General features: G+C 41.2%; 1 protein-coding gene across 6 annotated transcripts in view; it reads left to right on the top strand.

Moving 5' to 3' along the window:
- The first annotated feature begins 3,545 nt into the window (after positions 1-3,545).
- The window catches only part of LOC140495928 (synaptotagmin-like protein 2), a 110,468-nt gene continuing 92,078 nt past the window's right edge, over positions 3,546-21,935 (top strand). For 3 of the 6 annotated variants that reach the window (XM_072595237.1, XM_072595239.1, XM_072595233.1), the window contains exon 1: positions 3,546-3,666. The gene's annotated coding sequence lies outside the window, so the exon portion shown is untranslated. Of the gene's footprint in view, positions 3,667-3,888; positions 3,910-12,546; positions 12,565-18,580; positions 18,599-21,935 lie in introns of those variants that run through there. The other 3 variants (XM_072595234.1, XM_072595236.1, XM_072595235.1) reach the window with 3 other exon arrangements.

Genomic DNA, 21,935 nt, shown 5'->3' with positions numbered 1-21,935 from the left:
CAGGATTTTATTAGAAGCTGAGCAGTCTTCAGCCACATGGGCAGTCATTCACAACTGTCCATTTGCAGCAGGTCAGGGCATTCCAGCCAGACATTCCACAGCTGAAAGAGAAGGCTACAGGCAGAGCAACCCCACTCCCCCATCCAGGCACCAATACAATTCCCAGAGTGATGTTCTCTCTGATGCTCAACCTTAGCTAGAGTTACTTTATTTCACATTCACTTGTGGGACATGGGTGTCGCTAGATGGCCAGCATTTATTGTCCGCCCCTTGCTGCCTATGAGAAGGTAGTAGTGAGCTGTCTGCTTGAACCATTGCAGTCCACATGCTGTAAATTCACCCACAAGCCATTAGGGTGGGTGAAAGAACGGTGATATATTTCCAAGTCATGCCAGTGAGTGGCTTGGAGGGGATCTTGCAGATGGTGGTATTCCCATGTATCTGCTGCCCTTGTCCTTCTAGATGTAAGTGGTCGTGGGTTTGGAAGGCGCTGTCTGAGAATCTTTGGTGAATTTCTGCAGTGCATCTAATAGATAGTACACACTGCTTCTACTGAGTGTCAGTGGTAGAGGGTGTGGTTGCTTCTGGATAAAGTGCCAATCAAGTGGCCTGCTTTGTCCTGGATGGTGTCAAGCTTCTAAAGCTGCAGACATCCAGGCAAGAGGGGAGCATTCCATCACACTCTTGACTTGTGGCTTGTAGACTCTTCTGGGGAGTCAGGAGATGAGTTACTCGCCACAGTGTTCCTTACCTCTGACCTGCTCTTGTCAGCACTTGGTTTAGGTGGTGGGTCCAATTGACTTACTGATCAATCACAACTCCAAGGATGTTGATAGTGAGGGATTCAATAATGGTAACACTATTGAATGTCAAGGGAGATGATTAGATTATCTCTTATTGAAGATTGTCATTGCCTGGCATTTGCATGGCACGAATTTTACTTGCCACCTGTTGACCCAAGACTGGCTATTGTCTGGATCTTGTTACATTTGAACGTGAACGGCTTCAGCATCTGAGGAGTCGCGATTGGTGTTGACTATTGTGCAATCATCGGTGAACATCACCACTTCTGACCTTATGATTGAGGGAAGGTCATCGATGAACAGCTGAAGATGGTTGGGCCTAAGACACTACCCTGAAGAGCTCCTGCAGACATCTCCTGGGGCTGAGACGACCAACCTCCAACAACCAGAGACCCGGGTTCAATTCCCGCCTCGGGCGACTGACTGTGTGGAGTTTGCACGTTCTCCCTGTGTCTGCGTGGGTTTCCTCCGGGTGCTCCGGTTTCCTCCCACAGTCGAAAGATGTGCAGGGCAGGTAAATTGGCCATGCTAAATTGCCCGTAGTGTTAGGTAAGGGGTAGATGTAGGGGTATGGGTGGGTTGCGCTTCGGCGGGGCGGTGTGGACTTGTTGGGCCGAAGGGCCTGTTTCCACACTGTACGTAATCTAATCTAATCTAATCTAACCACAACCATGTTTCCATGTGTCAGGTATTATTCTAACTTTCAGAGAGTTTACCCCAGGTACCATTGTTTCTAGTTTTGCTACGGGCTCCTTGATGCCACACTCAATTGAGTGTGGCCTTGAATTCAAGGGTTGTCACTCTTGCCTCACCTCTGGAATTCAACTGTTTTGTCCATGGGTGAGTGAAGGCTGTAATGAAGTCAGGAGCCGAGTGGCCCTAATGGAACCCAAACTGGGCATCGCTCAGCAGGCTATTGCTGAGCAACTACAGCTTGATAGCATTATTGATGACATTTTCCATCACTTTACTAATGATTGTGAGTGCACTGATGAGTGTTAATTGGCCAGGTTAGATTTGTCCTGTTTTTTGTGTATAGGACATACCTGGGCAATTTTCCACATTGTAGAGTAGATGCCAGTGTTGTAACTGCATTGGAACAGCTTGGCCAGGAGAGCGGCAAGTTCTGGTGCATAAGTTTTCAGTATGAATACCAGAATGTTGTCAGGGGCCATAGCTAATGCAATATTCAGTGCCTCCAACCGTTTCTTTCTATCATGAGGAGTGAATCGAACTGGCTGAAGATTGGCATCTGTGAGGCTGGGAACCACTGGAGGAGACTGAAATGGATCATCCACTCAACACTTCTGGCTGATGATTGCTGCAAATGCTTCAGCTTTATCTTTTGGACTGATGTGCTGGGCTCTCCCAATATTGGGGATGAAGATATTTGTGGAGCCTCCTACTCCCATGAGTTGTTTAATTGTCCACCATTTACATCTGGATGTGGCAGGACTGCAGAGCTTAGGTCTGATCTGTTGGTTGTGAGATCACTTCGCTCTGTCCAGCACTTGTAGTTTGTGCTTTTTGGTGTGTAAGTAGTCCTGTTTGGTAGCTTCACCAGGTTGACACACAGAACTACTGGTAATTCTTCTATGATGTGATTGTTGCATTTTTGTGCAACCCTGCATTATACAAAAATTGCGCTTTAGAAACAGCACTTAAGTGTTGGTGATGTAATCACATTACAGCCAACACAAATTTTAAAAGTACATGGTTTGGAAACTGTATCGCTAATTCATCAATTGCGTTACAGCGAATTCGCATTAATGAAACACGTGTTATTGCAGAATGACCTGTATTCAGGAATTTATTTATCTGGCAGTGTCCTGAGATATGTCCCCTGCTTTAGTTGTGTCAATCTTACTATGGGGTTGCTGAGGCATCAGAGTTGCTGGCCTCTGACCTGTTGGATGAAAGATTGGGCAAAAGCCATTTGGGAGGCCTCTTTTAATAAAATTGCTGAGTTAATCAGGTACTGTTAAGTGGGGAGGGGGGGGTGATGGTATTGGAACATATATTTGGTTTTATATTTGAGGCTCTGAAGTTTGTAATAAGATCTTGGCTATTAACTTGATTTTCCTTCTTTTGGATTCTCCTTGACGTGCTGAATATTTACAGCATTTTCTTCTTTTGGTGCAGATTTTCAGCATCTGCAACATTTTGTTCTTGAACAATTGGACTCTTCATCACAATTAACAATCAACAGAACACTAGATACAAGTTGTATTGGGAAGATATCACCTGCATTCCATGTCACAACATAGTGAATCATAACAAAAATATGTTTTCCAGGTGCCGGTGTTGTACTGGGGTGTACAAAGTTAAAAATCACACAACACCAGGTTATAGTCCAACAGGTTTATTTGAGAGCACTAGCTTTCGGAGGTGGTTGTGATGAAGGAGCAGTGCTCCAAAAGCTAGTGCTTCCAAATAAACCTGTTGGACTATAACCTGGTGTTGTGTGATGTTTTTTACTTTATAACAAAAATATACTTTGAAACGTGCTAAACAATGTTTAAAAAGTTTGTAAAGCACTTTGCAATGCCATTGTATACTTTGATTGTGAGCAAATTCTTCTATATATATTATTCAGATTGTTTACTTCCAATGGAAATATAACTATTTTGATCACCTGAGACTCAAACAGAAAGCTGTATCATGACGTGGATTTTGTTGTCAGAATCCATTCCAGGTTTTCCCTGTGTTGGTGACTGGTTATTGAGCAGGGTGTGCACAGCTACTTGTAAAGAGATCCTGTCAGGGTGGGTGTCAGGACAAACTGTACAGTTTTCCTGCTTAGACGAATACTGTTTTAGTTTGGTAACCTCCTCTTGACACCTGATACAATTAATCATTGAAGGTAAATGTTTCTTTGTTTTTTTTTTATTTTGATGGCTGCTATACGTATTGCTGGATGTTTAAACTGAATTTTTCTAGTTATGGGAATCCATGTTCTGGAACTTTTGTTTTCACTTTAAAGGAAGCCAATAAGCCGCCTTACTCTAAAACCAAATACTCGGGTGTTAGCTGGAGTGGTTTTAGTTGCAGTAGCCGGTGAGGTTTCTTTAGAGCACCTCTGATTGTTCTTAGTTTTCTTCATCAGGTGAGTGGTATATAGATTTCTGTACATTATGATTCCGTGTACATTAGCTATCGTCAGCACTGATCGCCAAATCTATCTGCCCCTGGTTAAGTATCGTTATCTTCCCCAGCCCTTTGCCTGCGGTACTGTTTGCACATTTCTTTGCGTTGTTATCCTTTGAGTTTGAAGAGATAGTTCCGTTGATGAAACGTGAAGAAGTGGCCTTGGGTTGGATGAGGTCAATCAGTCCCTGGAACCTGTGCATTCAGTTGGATCACGGCTGATCCCCCTCTTCAACTCCAGCATTCTTCCGCATCCAACTACCCACCTACACATCAAAAATATATAACTATTTCTGATCTCAGCTTTCAATTTCAATTAACTGAGCATGTACAGCCTTTTAGGGGAGCGATTCCAGTTTTTCAAGACCCATTTGTTTGGGGATGGTGATGTGTTTTCTGATTCCATATCTGACTCTTTAAGATTATGCTGTATTGTCCTGGATTCTTCAATCCGAGGAAGTCGCATATCGATATCCATTCCACAGAATCTCTTCATAATTTCAAATACCCTCATTAGACCATCCTGTAAATCTGAGAGAACAGAAACTGAGTTTTGTAAACTGTCCTGGTAATTTGATCCTTTGAAGATCTAGTATAAATCCCATGAAACTGCACTTCTTCCAAGATACCTTTCCTGAGGTTCGAAGGCCATAAACAAATGTAGCAGTTTGGGTGGGATTTGGCCAAGGCTCTTAGCAACAGCAATATAAAAATATTACTGTCCAGAAGGCATCATTTGTAACTTGTTCCAACACGGAGATGGTTTGAATGAAAACCCAACATGTTCCCAAAAAGAAGAAAAATGGATGCCCAAAACTAGAGTTTCCAGAATGACAAAAGAACGAAAGATTAAAATGACACCAAAAAGAAGATTTATAACAAGCAGATTGGCATCACTCCTGATTCCCAATGACGGGCTTTTGCCTGAAATATCAACTCTCCTGCTCCTCTGACACTGTCTGACCTGCTGTGCTTTTCCAGCACCACACTCTCAACTCTAATCTCCAGCACCTGCAGTCCTCACGTTCACCTGGCATCACTCAATGTCAACAAGTAAATGCCAGATATGATAGTTTCTAAGGGACTGCTGAGGGAAGTTAGGCTGCATTTAGAAGCTTTGATGCTTCAATCCTTCATCAGTCTTTGAATAGTGCCAGAGAACTAGAGGATTGTAAGTGTTATACCCTTGTTCAAAAAGGGGAGATAGCTAATCAGCCTAATGTCAGTAGCATGAAAATCACAACTGATTACTTTTGAGAGGAAAAAGTAACTTTCAAGTGCAGGTTAATAAGAGACAGCCATTAAGGATTTGTTAATGCCAAATTGTGCCTGTGAAATCTGATGAGCTCCTGTTGAAATAGCAGTGTTGATAAAGATTGCCATAGTTTTAGATGTTTAACATATTGCTTTTTGAAAGGTATTTGATAAAGTTCTTCATGCATTTTGGGAAAGCAAATCTTAGCAGGTCTTATACACTTAATGGTAAGGTCCTAGGGAGTGTTGCTGAACAAAGAGACCTTGGAGTGCAGGTTCATAGCTCCTTGAAAGTGGAATCGCAGGTGGATAGGATTGTGAAGAAGGCGTTTGGTATGCTTTCCTTTATTGGTCAGAGTATTGAGTACGGGAGTTGGGAGGTCATGTTGCGGCTGTACAGGACATTGGTTAGGCCACTGTTGGAATAATGCATGCAATTCTGGTCTCCTTCCTATCGGAAAGATGTTGTGAAACTTGAAAGGGATCAGAAAAGATTTACAAGGATGTTACCTGGGTTGGAGAATTTAAGCTTTAGGGAGAAGATGAATAGGCTGGGGCTGTTTTCCCTGGAGCGTCGGAGGTTGAGAGGTGACCTTATGGAGGTTTACAAAATCATGAGGGGCATGGATAGGATAAATAGACAAAGTCTTTTCTCTGGGGTGGAGGAGTCCAGAACTAGAGGGCATAGGTTTAGGGTGAGAGGGGAAAGATGGTACGTGTATGGAATGAGCTGCCAAAGGAAGTGGTGGAGGCTAGTACAATTGCAATATTTAAAAGGCATCTGGATAGGTATATGAATAGGAAGGGTTTGGAGGGATGTGGGCCAAGTGCTGGCAGGTGGGACTAGATTGAGTTGGGATATCTGATCAGCATGGACGAGTTAGACCGAAGGGTCTGTTTCCATGCTGTACATCTCTCTGACTCTATGACTATGACAGCAGACATATTCGGAAACACATATGCCATTAAAAGTACCCATAAATCAATCAAAGAACTGGCAAAAGGATATGAGGCTTGACTTGAAAGAATCTAGGTAGGGTTTGCCGAGGAATCAGTATTAACAGCTTTGCACTGACTAAACATCAACCAAATTCCACTGAATCTCTGATTTATTGGGGATTAATTTATTTGATTTGGCAGATGGCCGTTTGAATCATCATCCTGTTTCTGGGGAAATAGCCTGGGCAATACACCCCTTCCCCTTGCCATGTGATTCAAAATTCATGGGATAGGAAGTGCAATTTTGAAGCTTCCTTACCAACCTCTGTTCAGGAGTTCCTCAGAGTAGTGTCTTAAACCTAGTCATCATTAACTATTTCATTAACCACCTTCCCTCCATCATAAGATCAGAAGTGGGGATGTTCACTGATTGCACAATGGTCAGCACCATTTGCAACATCTCAGATATTGAAGCAGTCCATGTCCAAATGCTTCTTGTCCTGGACAATATCCATGATTGAGCTTAAGAGTGGCAACTAACATTCATGCCACACAATTGCCTGGCCATGACCTTATCCAATGAGAGAAAATCTAATCATTGTCCTTGACAATCAATCGTGTTATCGTCACTGAATCCCTACTATCAGGATCCTGGAGGTTAACTGAGGTGGACTAGCCACATAAGTAGGAGGGCACAAGAGCAAGTCAGAGGCAAGGAATTCAGAGGCAAGTTCCTCACTTCTTGCATCCCCAAAATGTGTTGGCCATCTGCAAGGCACAAGTCATGAGTATGATGGAATACTCACTATTTGCCTGGATGGGTGCAGCTCCAGTAACACTCAAGAAGCTTGACAAATTGAGGACAAAGCAGCTCATTTGATTAGTACCATATGCACAAACATCCATGCACTCCACCACCGACGTTTAGTAGCAGCAGAGTATACCACCTGTAATGTGCTCTGCAGAATCCACTGAGGTTCCTTAGTCAGCATCTTTCAGACCCATGACAACTTCCATCTAGAAGGACAAGGGCAGCAGATACATGGAAACGCCAACAAGTTAGAGTCGTAGAGTTGTACAGCAGAGAAGAGACTCTTCGACCTATCAAATCTGTGCCATTTTATCAGCACTACCTACACCACTTCCAGCACTTGGCCCATGAATTTGAATGTTTTGACATTTCAAGTGCTCATCTATTTACTTTTTAAAGGTTGTGAAGTTTCCCATTCCTACTACCCAACCAGGACATGTATCATGGATTCCCACCAGCCTCTGGGTGAAAAAGGTTTTCCTCAAATCCCCTGTAAACCTCCCGCCTTCACCTTAAAATACCCTTCCCTTACTGACCCTTCAAAGAAGGGAAACAGTTGCTGCCTATTCACCCTTCCCATGCCCCTCATAATCTTATACACTGCAGTCAGGTCCCCCAAAGCCTCTGCAAAACAACCCAAGCCCCTCTTCATAGCTAAAATGTCTCAACCTAGGGAACATCTTGGTGAATCTCCTCTGCACCACCTCCAGTGCAATAACATTCTTCCTACAATGACCAGAACCCACAAAGTACTCCAGCTATGGCCTAATCAATGTTTTGCACAGCTCCCATGTTGTCTCCCTGCTCTTATAATCTGTTGATCTGTGAACAAAGTCGCACAAGCTGTTGGCAGTAGCACTTCTCCTTTTATTAGCTGTGGCTGACAGAATTCACTTTTCTGGAAACAGTAGGGTAGACTTTGAATTCTCTCTTTAGGAATCTACCACTTGTCGTGAGAAGACTTTCCAGTACGTTTTTCACTCACATCCTTTGATAAAAAGCATTTCAGTTCTAGAGAAAGGGAAAAAGCTGTTGCTCCAGTCATTTATCTGACTGTTCAAATCCAATAGTTTTATTGCACACAAATATTAGGTCATGTGACTTCTCTCTGACTGCAGTTGAGCAGCTTGTGCACTTTGCAAATGCAGCATTTTTCCTGCCACAGGCGGTCTTCTTTGCTTTGCAAAGTGTTCTTTTTTGCAAAGTGTTTTTTCCAAAAAACAATAATGATATGTTTCCAGTCAATTGCATTCTGAGTTCATATTTCAGACAATGCATCTTCACAAGTCTTCATGTCCCAAAATTTATGGTGACTGTCAGCAGACTATTTGAGCATAGAGAGGATCAGAGCTCAGCTTGAATTTGTTTAGCCATTGAACTTTACCAGCAGGGAGATATTGCAAGCAAAGAATAGCTGGAATTCTGGCTGATTTTTAATTGGAATTTGTATTCTCTCTGTTAGATGAGGGAAAGGTGTGTAACTTAGGCTAGTTGCAACATTTCCACATCTGCTAAGATCTAATAATTGAGCACAGGTCAAAGAGGCAGAAGTTATTTGGACATTTATGATATGTGCCACATTTGTGCTCTTTTGGATCATAACCTGAAAATTATTTTGTGCTGTAAGGGTTTAGAAAACTGTTTCAAAACAGTACGCTTAAAACAGCAAATAAGTCTCCACACAGAACATTTGGAACATGTTTTCATATTAACAATGCCTTGCAATTTTATTCCCTGTCTATGTGTAAAAATGGTCATCAATCCAGCATCGAAAAGTATGTTCAACACTAATTGGGTCACCATAGCATCCCAGAAGATTTTGGCTTAATTGCTTTCACTAGAAGTCCATTCAAAACATACTTAATTCTTTATATAGAAACTGTTGATGTCAGTCCTAAATTTTCCATTCTCCATGTTTCAATCATCTAGCTTTAATCTGAAATACTGCTAAGGATCTGCCTTTGACTTCTCTCTTTGGACATTTATTTGTAGTCATGAGGTGGAATTTCTTTCAGGCCTGTCATTAGCTCTGAATTAAACATTGCATGGGGAGTGTGGGCTGAAATTGGGCCTCAGGTCTCATTGACACTAGTTGTATCCCTATAAAGATGAATATCATGCTATTCACCTCACTATCCCAGTTTAAGTGTCAGAGTCAAGCTGGAGAGGAAGCAGAAGGTTTTATTATGCGTAGGGGCTGGAGGACTTCTGAAAATTTCTTCGATCTCTTTCAACTTCAGTCATAGCAATTTGGAATTATTCACAGAAGTCATCCTGTATATGTTATGTTTTACATTCATCTATCTCTTTTTATTCCACTCACTTAATTTGCTTATTTTATCTAGTTTTTAGCTTAATGTTTTCTGGGCTGGATGCAGAATATGGCTATTGCACACTTTATGAAAGAACAGATGCACTGATGGATGGTGAATGAATTTGTTCAAATTCTATTTTTAACAGCACAACCATGTTCTGAAATACTATCAAATTATCAATGAGAACTGCAAATGATTGTTGATGTCCTAATGGAAATGTTCTATATGGACTGCAGTGATGGTATTAGAAACTTTTTAGATACTGTGCTTGAGGAGAAACATTTGCAACAATTATCCCTTCATTTAATTTAAATAGTCATTCATTTTTTACAAAGACATTTGATCAAGGAGGAAGACATTCTCAGAACATATATATTTCAAATTAAAGTTAAATACAAAAGACATTATCAGTATTTGAAGAGAAGAAATAAGATTTCAATAAACAAAGTGACTAATGATTTGACTGATACCAACTTAAATTTTTAAACATCTGGAAATTGAGGGATAATAGTCTGAAGGAGGTAAGATCTTCATTAGAACTCCAAACAGGGCAGGGTAAACAAATTATAGGGTAATCAATCTCAGATTTGGAACAATGGCCCAAATCTTCCAGTCAATGTCAGAGCACCTCCATCTGATTCCAACCAGACAAAAACTTACTAATTTATCTTCTTCTGATTTTCTGACCAAACATATTCTTCAAAATTCCCTCAAAGCAGGAATCTTCAGAGAGTATCTGCACAGTAGCCAGATCCCCTTTTTTTATGGCATTAGCTATATTTGGTATCAACAATATAAATATACAACTAATGTAAAGGTCACTAAATGGGTGAATATGTAGATGTACAAGTGGTAAAGGGAGCAGGATGAGACAGATAAGTGAGGGACAGGTTAAATGGGTGAGATGTGAACAAAGGCTAAAGGCCATGAGGTACATAGGTAAAGGGAGGTAAGGTGATTGAGGAAAGTTGGTTAGAGGTATGTGGAAGTACGGTGTGAGTTGAGCTTGGTGGGGGGGGGGGGGGGGGGGAGTAAGTAGGTAAAGTAACATGTAGATCAGATGGTTGCTGGTTGTTGTGGTAGATCAGTGCAGTGTAAGGTGAGTAGGGTGGCCAAGTGGCAGGTGGGTATGGTGAAAGTGATCGGCCTTTAGGAGGCAGCATGGTAGGGTAGTGCACTGGCAGAGAGTATGATAACAGGTGTGTAGGATGATAGATGGGTAGAATGGCAGAGTGGTTGTAGGTGGATGGGATTGAGCAGGAGTTGGAGGTCAGATGGTCGGGTGGTTTGGGAGAAGGTGGGCTCAGAGGCTAGTCAAAGACCCCACAGAGGAAGAGTCTCTTGGGGCTAATTTATGTGTTGAGGGCAGGTCACATCATATTAGGGAGTTAGCCAGAGCACAGCAGGAGTTGGATGGTTGGGGAATTTGGTGGGTGTTAATTGCATATTTATCCAGGATTTAGACATGCTTTTCATCTTTCTTATATCCGAAATAACTATCTGAAGTGAGTAAGATTAAACTTCCTGCTCAATTCCTGCAGAATCATTGCAGTGGCATTTCTGGAGGATCCTAAAGTGTATCAATGGGAGAATGTCGTCTGGTCTTGAGTTATTCAGAGTAAAGTGTCATATAAGAGACATTTTAAAGGCAATGGGATTAAACATGCTGCATTAGTTTGCAAATGGTTAAGGAACAGAATTCAGAGTTAATGGTGAACTGCTCTCTTTTAAGACTGGAGAGAAATATGCAATTGTCTCTCACAGACAATATTGAGTACATAGGGTATAATTTTAAGCGTTCAGATGACACAAAACTTGGAAATATTATAAACAGGAAAATATTAACAGACTTTATGAAGACTCATACAGGCGAGTGCCTGGGATAAGCAACTTCAGTTATAGAGATTTTTAAAAAATGAAAAAAATTGGCGGTGTTCTCCTTACAGCAGGGAAGGTGAAAAGTGTTCACAATCATGAACGATTTTGATGCTACAAATAATGAGAAAATGAATCCAATGGCAGGAGAGTCAGTAACCAAAGGACCCAATTTTGAGGTCATTGACAAGTTAACCGGAAGCACCAGAAGAAAGAAGTATTTTGTGTAGCGTATTGCTATGATCTGAAATGTATGGCATTAGTTGGTGTTGGAGACAAATTAAACAGTAACTTTCAAAAATAAATGTATAAATTAATGGATTGGAGAAATTTGCAAGGCTATGATAAAGAGGAGGGAAATGGGACTAATTGGTCAGCTTGTTTAAACAGCCAGCATAGGGAAAATAACCTCTTTTTGTGTATCATTCTGTAATTCTACATTATATAGAGATTACTAGGAACAAGAAAAAAAGTACAGAGAAGTAATGATGAACTACACTTCAGTAAAATAAGTGACTGGTGATTTGAGGGGCTCAGTTTGATCAAATTAAGGTGAACACATTGAAATGAACTCGACCTCTGCCGCTGAATGTGACTGCATGCCTGTGTAATGTGCATTAAATGTTTTTGGCTTGCAACCTGTTAACTACTATTTGGATATGATTTCTACCATTCTGTCTGCTGTCCAAAGGAATGGCTATCACATACTGTATAGATATACATGTTTGATTGTAGAATTATACACTGAAATGATTAGTACATTTTTGTGGGTTGGAGATTTACAAGGTCATGTTAAGATCAATGGTGGAATCATAAACTATAAAGGCTATGTTTATCACTTGGGTCCGTTATTGAATTGCTGAATTTAACTCATTCCAACATGATGAACCTATAACCTGACAAAAGTTAAAAGCTCTTTAGCCCTAACGTCACTGTGGTAATTTTCTGATCCGGACAGACATCAAGTATCAAATGTTTTACACTTTTGGGAAAATTAGTCTGTAATTTACCCTAAGTGCTAGATTTGTTTATGCAAACTCTCTAAAGACTGAAGAGAGATAAAAATCAAATGCCAACAATGTTTTTGAGGGACATTCTACACACCCTTGCTTTTCAGAGCTGCAGCTTTAAACCAAGAATAAGGTAATTGTGAAAGGCACAAGACTGCTGTTGTGAGATTACCTCAGCTTGAGAAAAAATTGAAGTGGGCTATTTTGTATACACTTTTATGAGAATTGTTAAACTAGTTTGTCTTACTAATGTTATTAAAGGTAGAAATATTAACTCCTTTCTCTGATCGTAAAACATGGTCACTCTTACTCTCCTTTAGGTCATAAAATGTTACTACATTTTGAAGACTTCCAAAAGGATTGAGAAAATTACTGTAACACTCAGCTGGATAAGATGGCTAGTTTACAATGTAAGGGGATTGGAAACTAAGTTGTCTTTTCAAGCTGCTAGTTCTAATTTGAATGATAGTTACAGTACACTGGACATAATCTCATCTCTGGTGCTAATCTCACATAAATATTTTTTGATCAACCTGCTCTGCAGTATTATTACACAGATACGGAACAGATGGGACTTGAACCTTAGCCAGCTGGCTCAGAGATAGAGACACTGCCATTGTGTTGCAAGAGCCCTGTACTGGGTATACCCATTTAATCTTTATCCAAACATGGCATTAGCATTTATACCTAGAGATCTATTTGTTTTTTCTTTGACTTGTGAGTTGCCAATTTTATTTGGAATACAATTTGAATATTTTGCAGCTTAAATGTTTTGATTTAAATCTATTTTATATTGAAATTATTGAATATTCAACCAGAATCCGACTGGAGTAGTTGTAGTCTCTTTATTGGGTTATTGGTGAGGATCTGATTGGTTTCTCTTGTATTTTACTTTTAAGTTAGATTTTAATGTAGTTTTCCACAATCTTTGCATCATCTACTGATGACATTAACTTCTGCTAATGTGTGATATCATGTGCAGCAACCCAACACTGAGTTCAAATGACCAATCTTTATGTATGAAGGTAGACAATAAGTGTTGGCACGATATTCAACAACAGACTGTTTCAGTTGAATTGGCTCGAACTTGGAATATTGTTTTCCATTCTGGTCTCTTCATTATAAGAAGAATGTGGAAGCTTTAGCAAGGGTGCAGAGGAGATTCACCAGGATGCTGGATTCTGGATTAGTGGTGCTGGAAGAGCACAGCAGTTCAGGCAGCATCCAAGGAGCTTCGAAATCAACGTTTCGGGCAAAAGCCTTTCATCAGGAATGCCTGGACTGGAAGGCATGTCTTATGAAGAAAGTTTGAGGGAGCTAGGGCTTTTCTGATTGGAGTGAAGAAGGATGAGAAGCGACTTGATAGTGATGTACAAGATGATGGATTGCTAGAGACTTTTTCCCATGGCAGAAATGGCTATCACAAGTGGGCTTAATTTTAAGGTGATTAGAGGAAGGTTTAGTGGAGATGTCAGAGGTAGGTTCTGTACGGGTGCGTGGAATGCACTGCCAGCGGTGGTAATAGAATTAGATACATTAGGGACATTTATACAACTCTTGGATAGACATATGGATGATAGTAAAATGATGGGCATGTAGGTTAGTTTGATGTTAGAGTAGGATAAAACATTGGCACAACATCAAGGGCCAAATGGCCTACACTGTGCTATGCTGTTCTTTGTTCTATGTTCTCTGTTCTTGGTGTCATCTCATCTGAGAATCCTGTCTTAAGGAAGTGCTATTCTTTTCCCAATGCCTAGCTTCTAATAACATCTTCTCATTGTTCAATCTGGGATCATCATTTATTGGAGAGCCTTCAAATGGTTGGAGACAATCACTTCTGTTCAGCAAAAGTGAAAAAAAAACAAACAAAAGTTACATTTGCTTCTGGGAGCTGACAGGGACCACTTACCTGCTGAGCAGCAGCAGATTTACAGTCAACAGCTGATCACTGCATCCAACTGATATCTATTGGAAGCAGCCATCCATTTGTCAAATTGGGCCTGATGCTGTGGTGCTCCATCATGGTGAAGGAGATGTTCCTTCTTATCAATGGTCATTTTGTAGAGCATTGCATGCAAGGAATATTTGGTATACCCTGTCTGGGGTGTACAGCAGGGTCCCTGCAGACTAACACAAACATCAGAGCCACATCTTTAGGAGGTCTATCTTCTGCTCCATCATAGCTCTGTTCAAAGAAAGGGCTGCATTATATCTACACTCAGCCTAAGTACAGAGATTGTGTAACAGAATCATCAGGAACTTGAGAGTTCTCAAGGATGTAGGCATCCCGGCTGCTCCTAGGATACCTGGTGTGGACCTCTAGGATGTGGCACTGACGATCACAGGTAACTTGCACTTGATGAAATGGAATGCTTTTCTTTTGATAAAGACAGTTGCATTATGAAATGGCCCTCTCACTGCAATGTGTGTACAGTAAACAGTGCACTGCACCTGGGGGAAACCAGCTATGTTGGCAAAGTTTACTGCTTGGCAGCAGCACTGATCTCATCACAAGGAGACAAGATGAACTGGTGTGATCTGGCACAAATTGCATCGGTCTTAGATGAATATTTCTCATCAGGCAATTACAAACCAGTTAGTCTGAAGTTAGTGATAGGGAAATTATTGGAAATAATTCTGAGGAATAGTATTAATCAATGAGATTTTGGAGAGGATTTGTAGCTCAGGTTGTGGATCAGGTTGTAAATTTGTTAGCTGAACTGGTAGATTTGTTCTCTGATGTTTCATCACCATGTTGGGTAACACCTAGCATGGTGACCAAACGTCTAAGAACAAATCTACCAGCTCAGCGAGCAAATTTACAACCGGGATTAATCAATACTTAAAAAGGCAGGGATTAATCAAGGAAGGTCGGGATTAATGAGGGATCATCAGCGTGATTTGTTAGAAGGAGATCTGGCCTGACTAATTCAGTTGAGTTTTTGCAAAGGTGAATAAATATATTGATGGTAGTGCAATTGACAGGCTTTAGATTAGATTAGATACCTTACAGTATGGAAACAGGCCCTTCGGCTCAACACTTCCACACCGACCCTCCGAAGAGTAACCCACCCAGACCCATTCCCCTACATTTACCCCTGACTAATGCACCTATCACTATGGGCAATTTAGCATGGCCAATTCAGCTGACCTGCACATATTTTGCATTGTGGAGGAAACTAGAACACCCGGAGGAATACTGTTACCCCTGATTCAGTCTTTTCCCTCTCAAATTACATAGTAAGTTCAATCATATGATGATCACTGTTTTTTAAGGCTTCCTTTACCTAAAGCTTCCTTATCAAGTCTGCCTCATTGCACATCATTAAATCCAGCATTGCTTGTTCCCTGGTGGACCCCGCCACAAGCTGCTCCAAAATGCCATTTCGTAGACATTCCACAAATTTCTTTTCTTGCATTCCACTACCAACCTGATTTTCCTAGTCTACCTGCATATAGAAATCACCCATGAACACTGTAACTTTGCCTTTCCTACACATCTTTTCTATCTCCTGGTGTATCTTGCACCCCAGCTCCTGACTACTATTTGGAAACCTGTACATAATTCTGACTATGGTTTTTTCGCCTTTGCAGTTCCTCAATTCTATCCCACAGATTCTGTACCATCTGACGCTACTTAGTTTTTTACTATTGATTTGATTTAATTTCATTTCTTACTAATAAGGCAACCCCACCCCATCTGCCTCTCTTTTCGATAGGATGTCTCTCCTTGAATATTCAGCTCCCAATCCTGATCCCCTTTCAGCCGTGATTCCTGCTATGTCATACCAGCTAATTTAGTTTAAAGCCCTGTCTACAGCCTTAGTTATGTGATTTGCTAGGACTCTGGTCCCAGCACAGTTCAGATGAAGACTGTCCCATCAAAACAGGCCCATTCTTCCCCAGCACAGGTGCCAATACCCCATGATTTCAGATCCATTTCTCCCACACCAATCTTTGAGTCACGCATTTACCTGCTTAATCTTATTGACCCTGTGCCAATTAGCTCGTGGCTCAGGTAGTGATCCAGAGATTATTACCTTTTTGGTTCTGCCTTTTAATTTAGCTCCGAGCTGTTCAACCTCTGCCCAAGTTTTACACAACCACTGGATATTTCCCCTCCCACTCCAAGTTCTCAGGCCTTTGACAAGGAGCCACGTGGAACATTAATCCAAAAGGTAAAGGCTCATGGAATCCAAAGCAGGTTGGCAAACTGGATCTAAAGTTGGCTTATGAATATGAGGCAAAGGATGATGGTAAAGGATTGTTTTTATGACTAAAAGCCTTTGACCAGCAATGTACCATAGGGTTCAATGCTGAGACCCTTGTGGTTTATTATGTACATTAATGACTTGGATATGAATATGGAAGGTATATTTATTAAATTTGCAGACAACATGAAAGTGGTGGTGTTGTTGACAATGAAGAAGGTGGGGTAGTGGTGGCTTTGTGGTTAGCACTGCTGTCTCACAGCGCCAGGGACCTGGGTTCAATTCCAGCTTTGGGTGACTTTGTGGAGTTTGCAAAGGTTTCCTCCAGGTGCGTTGTTTTCCTCCCACAGTCCAAACATATGCCAGGTTGATGGATTGGCCATGCTAAATTGCTCCATACTGTCTAGCGATACACAGGCTAGATTGGGTGAGCCAAGGTAAATGTGGGGCTATGGGAATAGAATAGGCAGCTGGGTCTGGGTGGAATGCTTTTCGGAGGGTCAGTGCAGACTCAAAGACTGAATGGCCTCTTTCTACAGTGTGGGAATTTTGTGATTCTATGCAATGGCAGATGGAACTTAATCCTGAAAAGAATGAGGTTCTTCCCTTCATTAGCTGGGGGATAGAATGTAGGACCAAGATACAACTTTCTCAACTACAGGTTAGGCTGCAAATAGACTACAGTCTTGGTCACCACACTATCAGAAGGATGTGATTGCGCTGGAGTGGGTGCAGAGGAGGTTCACCAAGATGTTGCCGGGGATGGAAGGTCTCAGTTATGAGAAGAGACTGGATAGGCTGGGTTTGTTGCGAAGAAGGCTGAGGGGGATCTGATTGAGGTATACAAAATTATGGGAGGCATAGATATGGTAGATCGTGAGAATCTTTTCTCCATGGCAAGCGTGTCCAAGACCAGTGGGCCTAAGTTAGATGTGAGGAGTAAATGGGTTAGAAGAGATCTGAGGATTTTTTTTAATCCAGAGAAAGGTAACAATATTGAGGGTGCTGTCTAAGAGGATAATGAATGCGGGTATTCTTGCAACGTTTACAAAGCGTCTGGATGAGTCCTGAAAATGCCAGGATATGGTAGCCTTTGAAACAAGTACAAGTAAATGGGATTAATGTAGTTTGGTGTTTGTTGGTTGGCACAGACGTGGTGGGCTGGAAGGCCTGTTTCTCTGCCATATGACTCTAATAGCATTAATGCATTTGTCAATCAAGGTTTGAGAGGTCCCACATGGGCATGCAGCCATTTCAAGATTCCATGCACAGTGATCAGCTAAGAGGATTTCACTCAATATAGACCAGAGAGTGAGATGTTAAGGGGTTAATTTGCTCTGCTGACTTTGAAGAAATTGGATGCTCCAGAGGTAGGGTGGTATGTTTTTCTGTCTTGCAGGTGTATCGTAAAAAAACTTACATTGCCATCTCCTACTATTCAGAATAAATTTACATTATCATCTCCTATTCAGAATCAATAAGAACATTGCACTTAAATTGCAGGGTATAGTCAGAATTTTTAAAAAAACTATTTACACCAGATCTTGCCATTAAGGAACGATCTAAATGATATTGTTTCTGGGGATAATCAGGTCACTGTGTTGTGACTTGAGTGGCATGTGACTGTGGGGGAATGGCTGGGGGTTGTCTTATGGGCATTACTGACTGTGATGTAAAGAATTTGTATAAAGGAAGAACCGGTCCCTTTGATCAGAGAGATCTCTTTTCATGGCTCTGAAAGTCTTGCAAAGAGTATTACAGATTCCTCCAAAGCTTGTACTTTCTTAATAAATTTTGGCTGTTCACAGAAGTTGGCATATTGCAGTTGCATCAAGTGTGTAAGAATCTTAAGAAAAAGAACTGAACAGAATCCTTCTGCAATCATGGCTCAATGTCAAAGCAGACCTTTGAGTCCAGAGGAACTTAGTTTTAAGAGGCATTCTTTGAGCAGAATTGGAATTGGCAAAAAATGGAAGCAGTATGAAAACTATGATTTGTCTGGTTAGCGCACAGTATGTTTGACAATAATAAATCAAATCAAATCAAGTCAAAAAGTAGATGTATGGCATTCTGCCACAAAAAAAATTCACAATTTAAAACAAACATTCATAACTTGTTCCAGCTATGAGAACATGATAGCAGCATCCGGAACCAAAAGTCAGTACTGCGATCGGTGTATGGTGTGCAGAACCTCACAGCGTGAGGAAACATTGGAGTATTGTACCACAAGGTGAGGTGATGACAGCTGAAATGCAGGGTTTGTTCTTTCTCTGCTGCCATTCTGCATCATCATTAACGTGTTGTGTCTCAAAGCTTGATGGATAAATTGATTTTGTTTTGAACAATTGGTAGCATGCTGCTCACAATCATTAATGTCAATGTTGCTGCATGTCAAGGAGAGCTTCAGAATATCTTTGTTAAGTTTTCTTTATCCTGTCTGGAACACATTTGCAAGTTGCAAAAACAGGACCAGGTGATTTTCAACCATCTGGGGAAATGTCTGGTCCATTGTAGTTGATTTTCCAGGAGTGTTGCCTGAATGGCCATGGAGCTGGCTTCAGGAAGGATACTAATGTCTGTTTGATGATTCTTCTATTGAATCAATGGATTAGTCTGGTGGCTAGAGAGTGGCAAATGAAGTTCAGTTTGAATATGTGTGGGTTGTGCATTTGAGGAATTATGTTCTAAATATATTTTATGTTCCTCTCATTAAGTCCAAATTTGCTTCTGCAACAATGCCACTTTGGACCTTGATCTTGGGAACGTGCTGAATCCTTTATATTCACTGGCATTATCTCAAGGCTCTTGCTGGTCCAATTCTATCCTTAGCTATACCTTATAATGTTACCTGCATATTTGCACATCATTCATGTTATTCAGCTCTTCTAGGTGTTTGCTAGTTTTTTTTATTCTTACTAATAAACTCCTTGAGCTCTGTTTGAATTGTCTCAGGTTTTACAATGGTAATAATGGTGAAAATGTCACAGTCACTGTTCCACCGAAAAATGAGTGTAACTTTGGAAATCTGCACATCTGCAGAACAATATGGAAATCCAATTATACTTTTGAGGTAACATCATTAATAGGCAATCAATTGAAGAGATGATGACAGAGTCGTTACACAGAGTCTCACTGTAAAAGGCTTTGAGAAAATTACACCTTGTGTGAGGTCCAAATGGGATTTTGTTGTACTTTCTACTAAATAATGGCACAGGCTCTGAAGGTGCAATTTCATAAAGCTTGATTGTTAAATTTCTCAATTTTTAAACAGTGATTTTTTATTTTGTTATTTAAATATGCAGAGATTAGAAGTGTAGAAATTCAGTTCTTCAGTTTTACCACAGACCATAAAACTGGTGTATATGATTCTGTGTTGGAGCAGAATTGCATGTTTCTTTAAATTGCTCAATGTTTATCATTCAAATTGTTTGATTAACAATTTCCTGGGTCTTCAGCCTGGAACATGCAAGTTCTCTCTCATGGCCAAATTAAATACAAAGTTAGGAGATCCTGGAGCAAATAATTATTGTTGTATAGAATAGCTTCCAAACTGGAAACTAAGGCAGAATCTGAACAACTAAATGCACTTCTGTACACAAATGCAAGTGTAGCAAATGCTGTTATTGCTTGCCAAGGAATAAGTGAAACATGGTGCCGGAAGACTAGAGGTTGGCAAACGTGGTGCCACTGTTACAGAAGGGTGGTAAGGACAAGCCAGGGAACTATAGACCAGTGAGCCTGACGTCGGTGGTGGGCAAGTTGTTGGAGGGAATCCTGAGGGACAGTATGTAAATGTATTTGGAAAGGCAGGACTGATTAGGGATAGTCAACATGGCTTTGTGCGTGGGAAATCAGGTCTCACAAACTTGATTGAGTTTTTTGAAGAAGTAACAAAGAGGATTGATGAGGGCAGAGCAGTAGATGTGATCTGTATGGACTTCAGTAAGGTGTTCGACAAGGTTCCCCATGGGAGACTGATTAGCAAGGTTAGATCTCATGGAATACAGGGAGAACTAGCCATTTGGATACAGAATTGGCTCAAAGGTAGAAGACAGAGGGTGGTGCTGGAGGGTTGTTTTTCAGACTGGAGGCCTGTGACCAGTGGAGTGCCACAAGGGTCGGTGCTGAGCCCTCTACTTTTTGTCATTTACATAAATGATTTGGATGCGAGCATAAGAGGTACAGTTAGTAAGTTTGCAGATGCCACCAAAATTGGAGGTGTAGTGGACAGCGAAGAGGGTTACCTCAGATTACAACAGGATCTAGACCAGATTGGCCAATTGGCTAAGAAGTGACAGATGGAGTTTAATTCAGATAAATGCGAGGTGCTGCATTTTGGGAAAGCAAATCTTAGCAGGACTTATACACTTAATGGTAAAGTCCGAGGGAGTATTGCTGAACAAAGAGACCTTTGAGTGCAGGTTCATAGCTCCTTGAAAGTGGAGTCACAGGTAGATAGGATAGTGAAGAAGGCGTTTGGTTTGCTTTCTTTTATTGGTCAGAGTTTTGAGTACAGGAGTTGGGAGGTCACGTTAACATAGAACATAGAAAAATACAGCGCAGTACAAGCCCTTTGGCCCTCGATGTTGCGCCGATCCAAGCCCACCTAACCTACACTAGCCCACTATCCTCCATATGCCTATCCAATGGCCGTTTAAATGTCCATAAAGAGGGAGAGGCATTCCATGAACTCACGACTCGCTGAGTAAAGAATCTACCCCTAACATCTGTCCTATACCTACCACCCCTTAATTTAAAGCTATGCCCCCTCGTAATAGCTGACTCCATACGTGGAAAAAGGTTCTCATGGTCAACCCTATCTAAACCCCTAATCATCTTGTACACCTCTATAAAGTCACCCCTAAACCTTCTTTTCTCCAATGAAAACAGCCCCAAGTACCTCAGCCTTTCCTCATACGATCTTCCTACCATACCAGGCAACATCCTGGTAAACCTCCTCTGCACCCGTTCCAGTGCCTCCACATCCTTCCTATAGTATGGCGACCAAAACTGCACACAATACTCCAGATGCGGCCGCACCAGAGTCTTATACAACTGCAACATGAGCTCAGGACTCCGGAACTCAATTCCTCTACCAATAAAAACCAGTACGCCATATGCCTTCTTCATCGCACTATTTACCTGGGTGGCAACTTTCAGAGATCTGTGTACATGGACACCAAGATCCCTCTGCTCATCCACACGACCAAGTATCCGACCATTAGCCCAGTACCCCATCTTCTTGTTACTCTTACCAAAGTGAATCATTTCACACTTACCTACATTGAACTCCATTTGCCACCTTTCTGCCCAGCTCTGCAGCTTATCTATATCCCGCTGTAACCTGCCACATCCTTCCTCACTGTCAACAACTTCCTCCGACTTTCGTATCATCTGCAAACTTGCTCACCCAACCTTCTAGCCCCTCCTCCAGGTCATTTATAAAAATGACAAACAGCAGTGGTCCCAAAACAGATCCTTGCGGAACACCGCTAGTAACTGCACTCCAAGATGAACCTTTACCATCAACTACTAGTCTCTGTCTTCTTCTAGCCAGCCAATTCCTA

The sequence above is a fragment of the Chiloscyllium punctatum genome, chromosome 25, assembly GCF_047496795.1.
Source record: "Chiloscyllium punctatum isolate Juve2018m chromosome 25, sChiPun1.3, whole genome shotgun sequence".
In the NCBI taxonomy this organism is placed as follows: domain Eukaryota; kingdom Metazoa; phylum Chordata; class Chondrichthyes; order Orectolobiformes; family Hemiscylliidae; genus Chiloscyllium; species Chiloscyllium punctatum.
The sequence above is the reverse complement of the archived record's forward strand: the minus strand, read 5'-3'. Positions and strand labels throughout refer to the sequence as shown.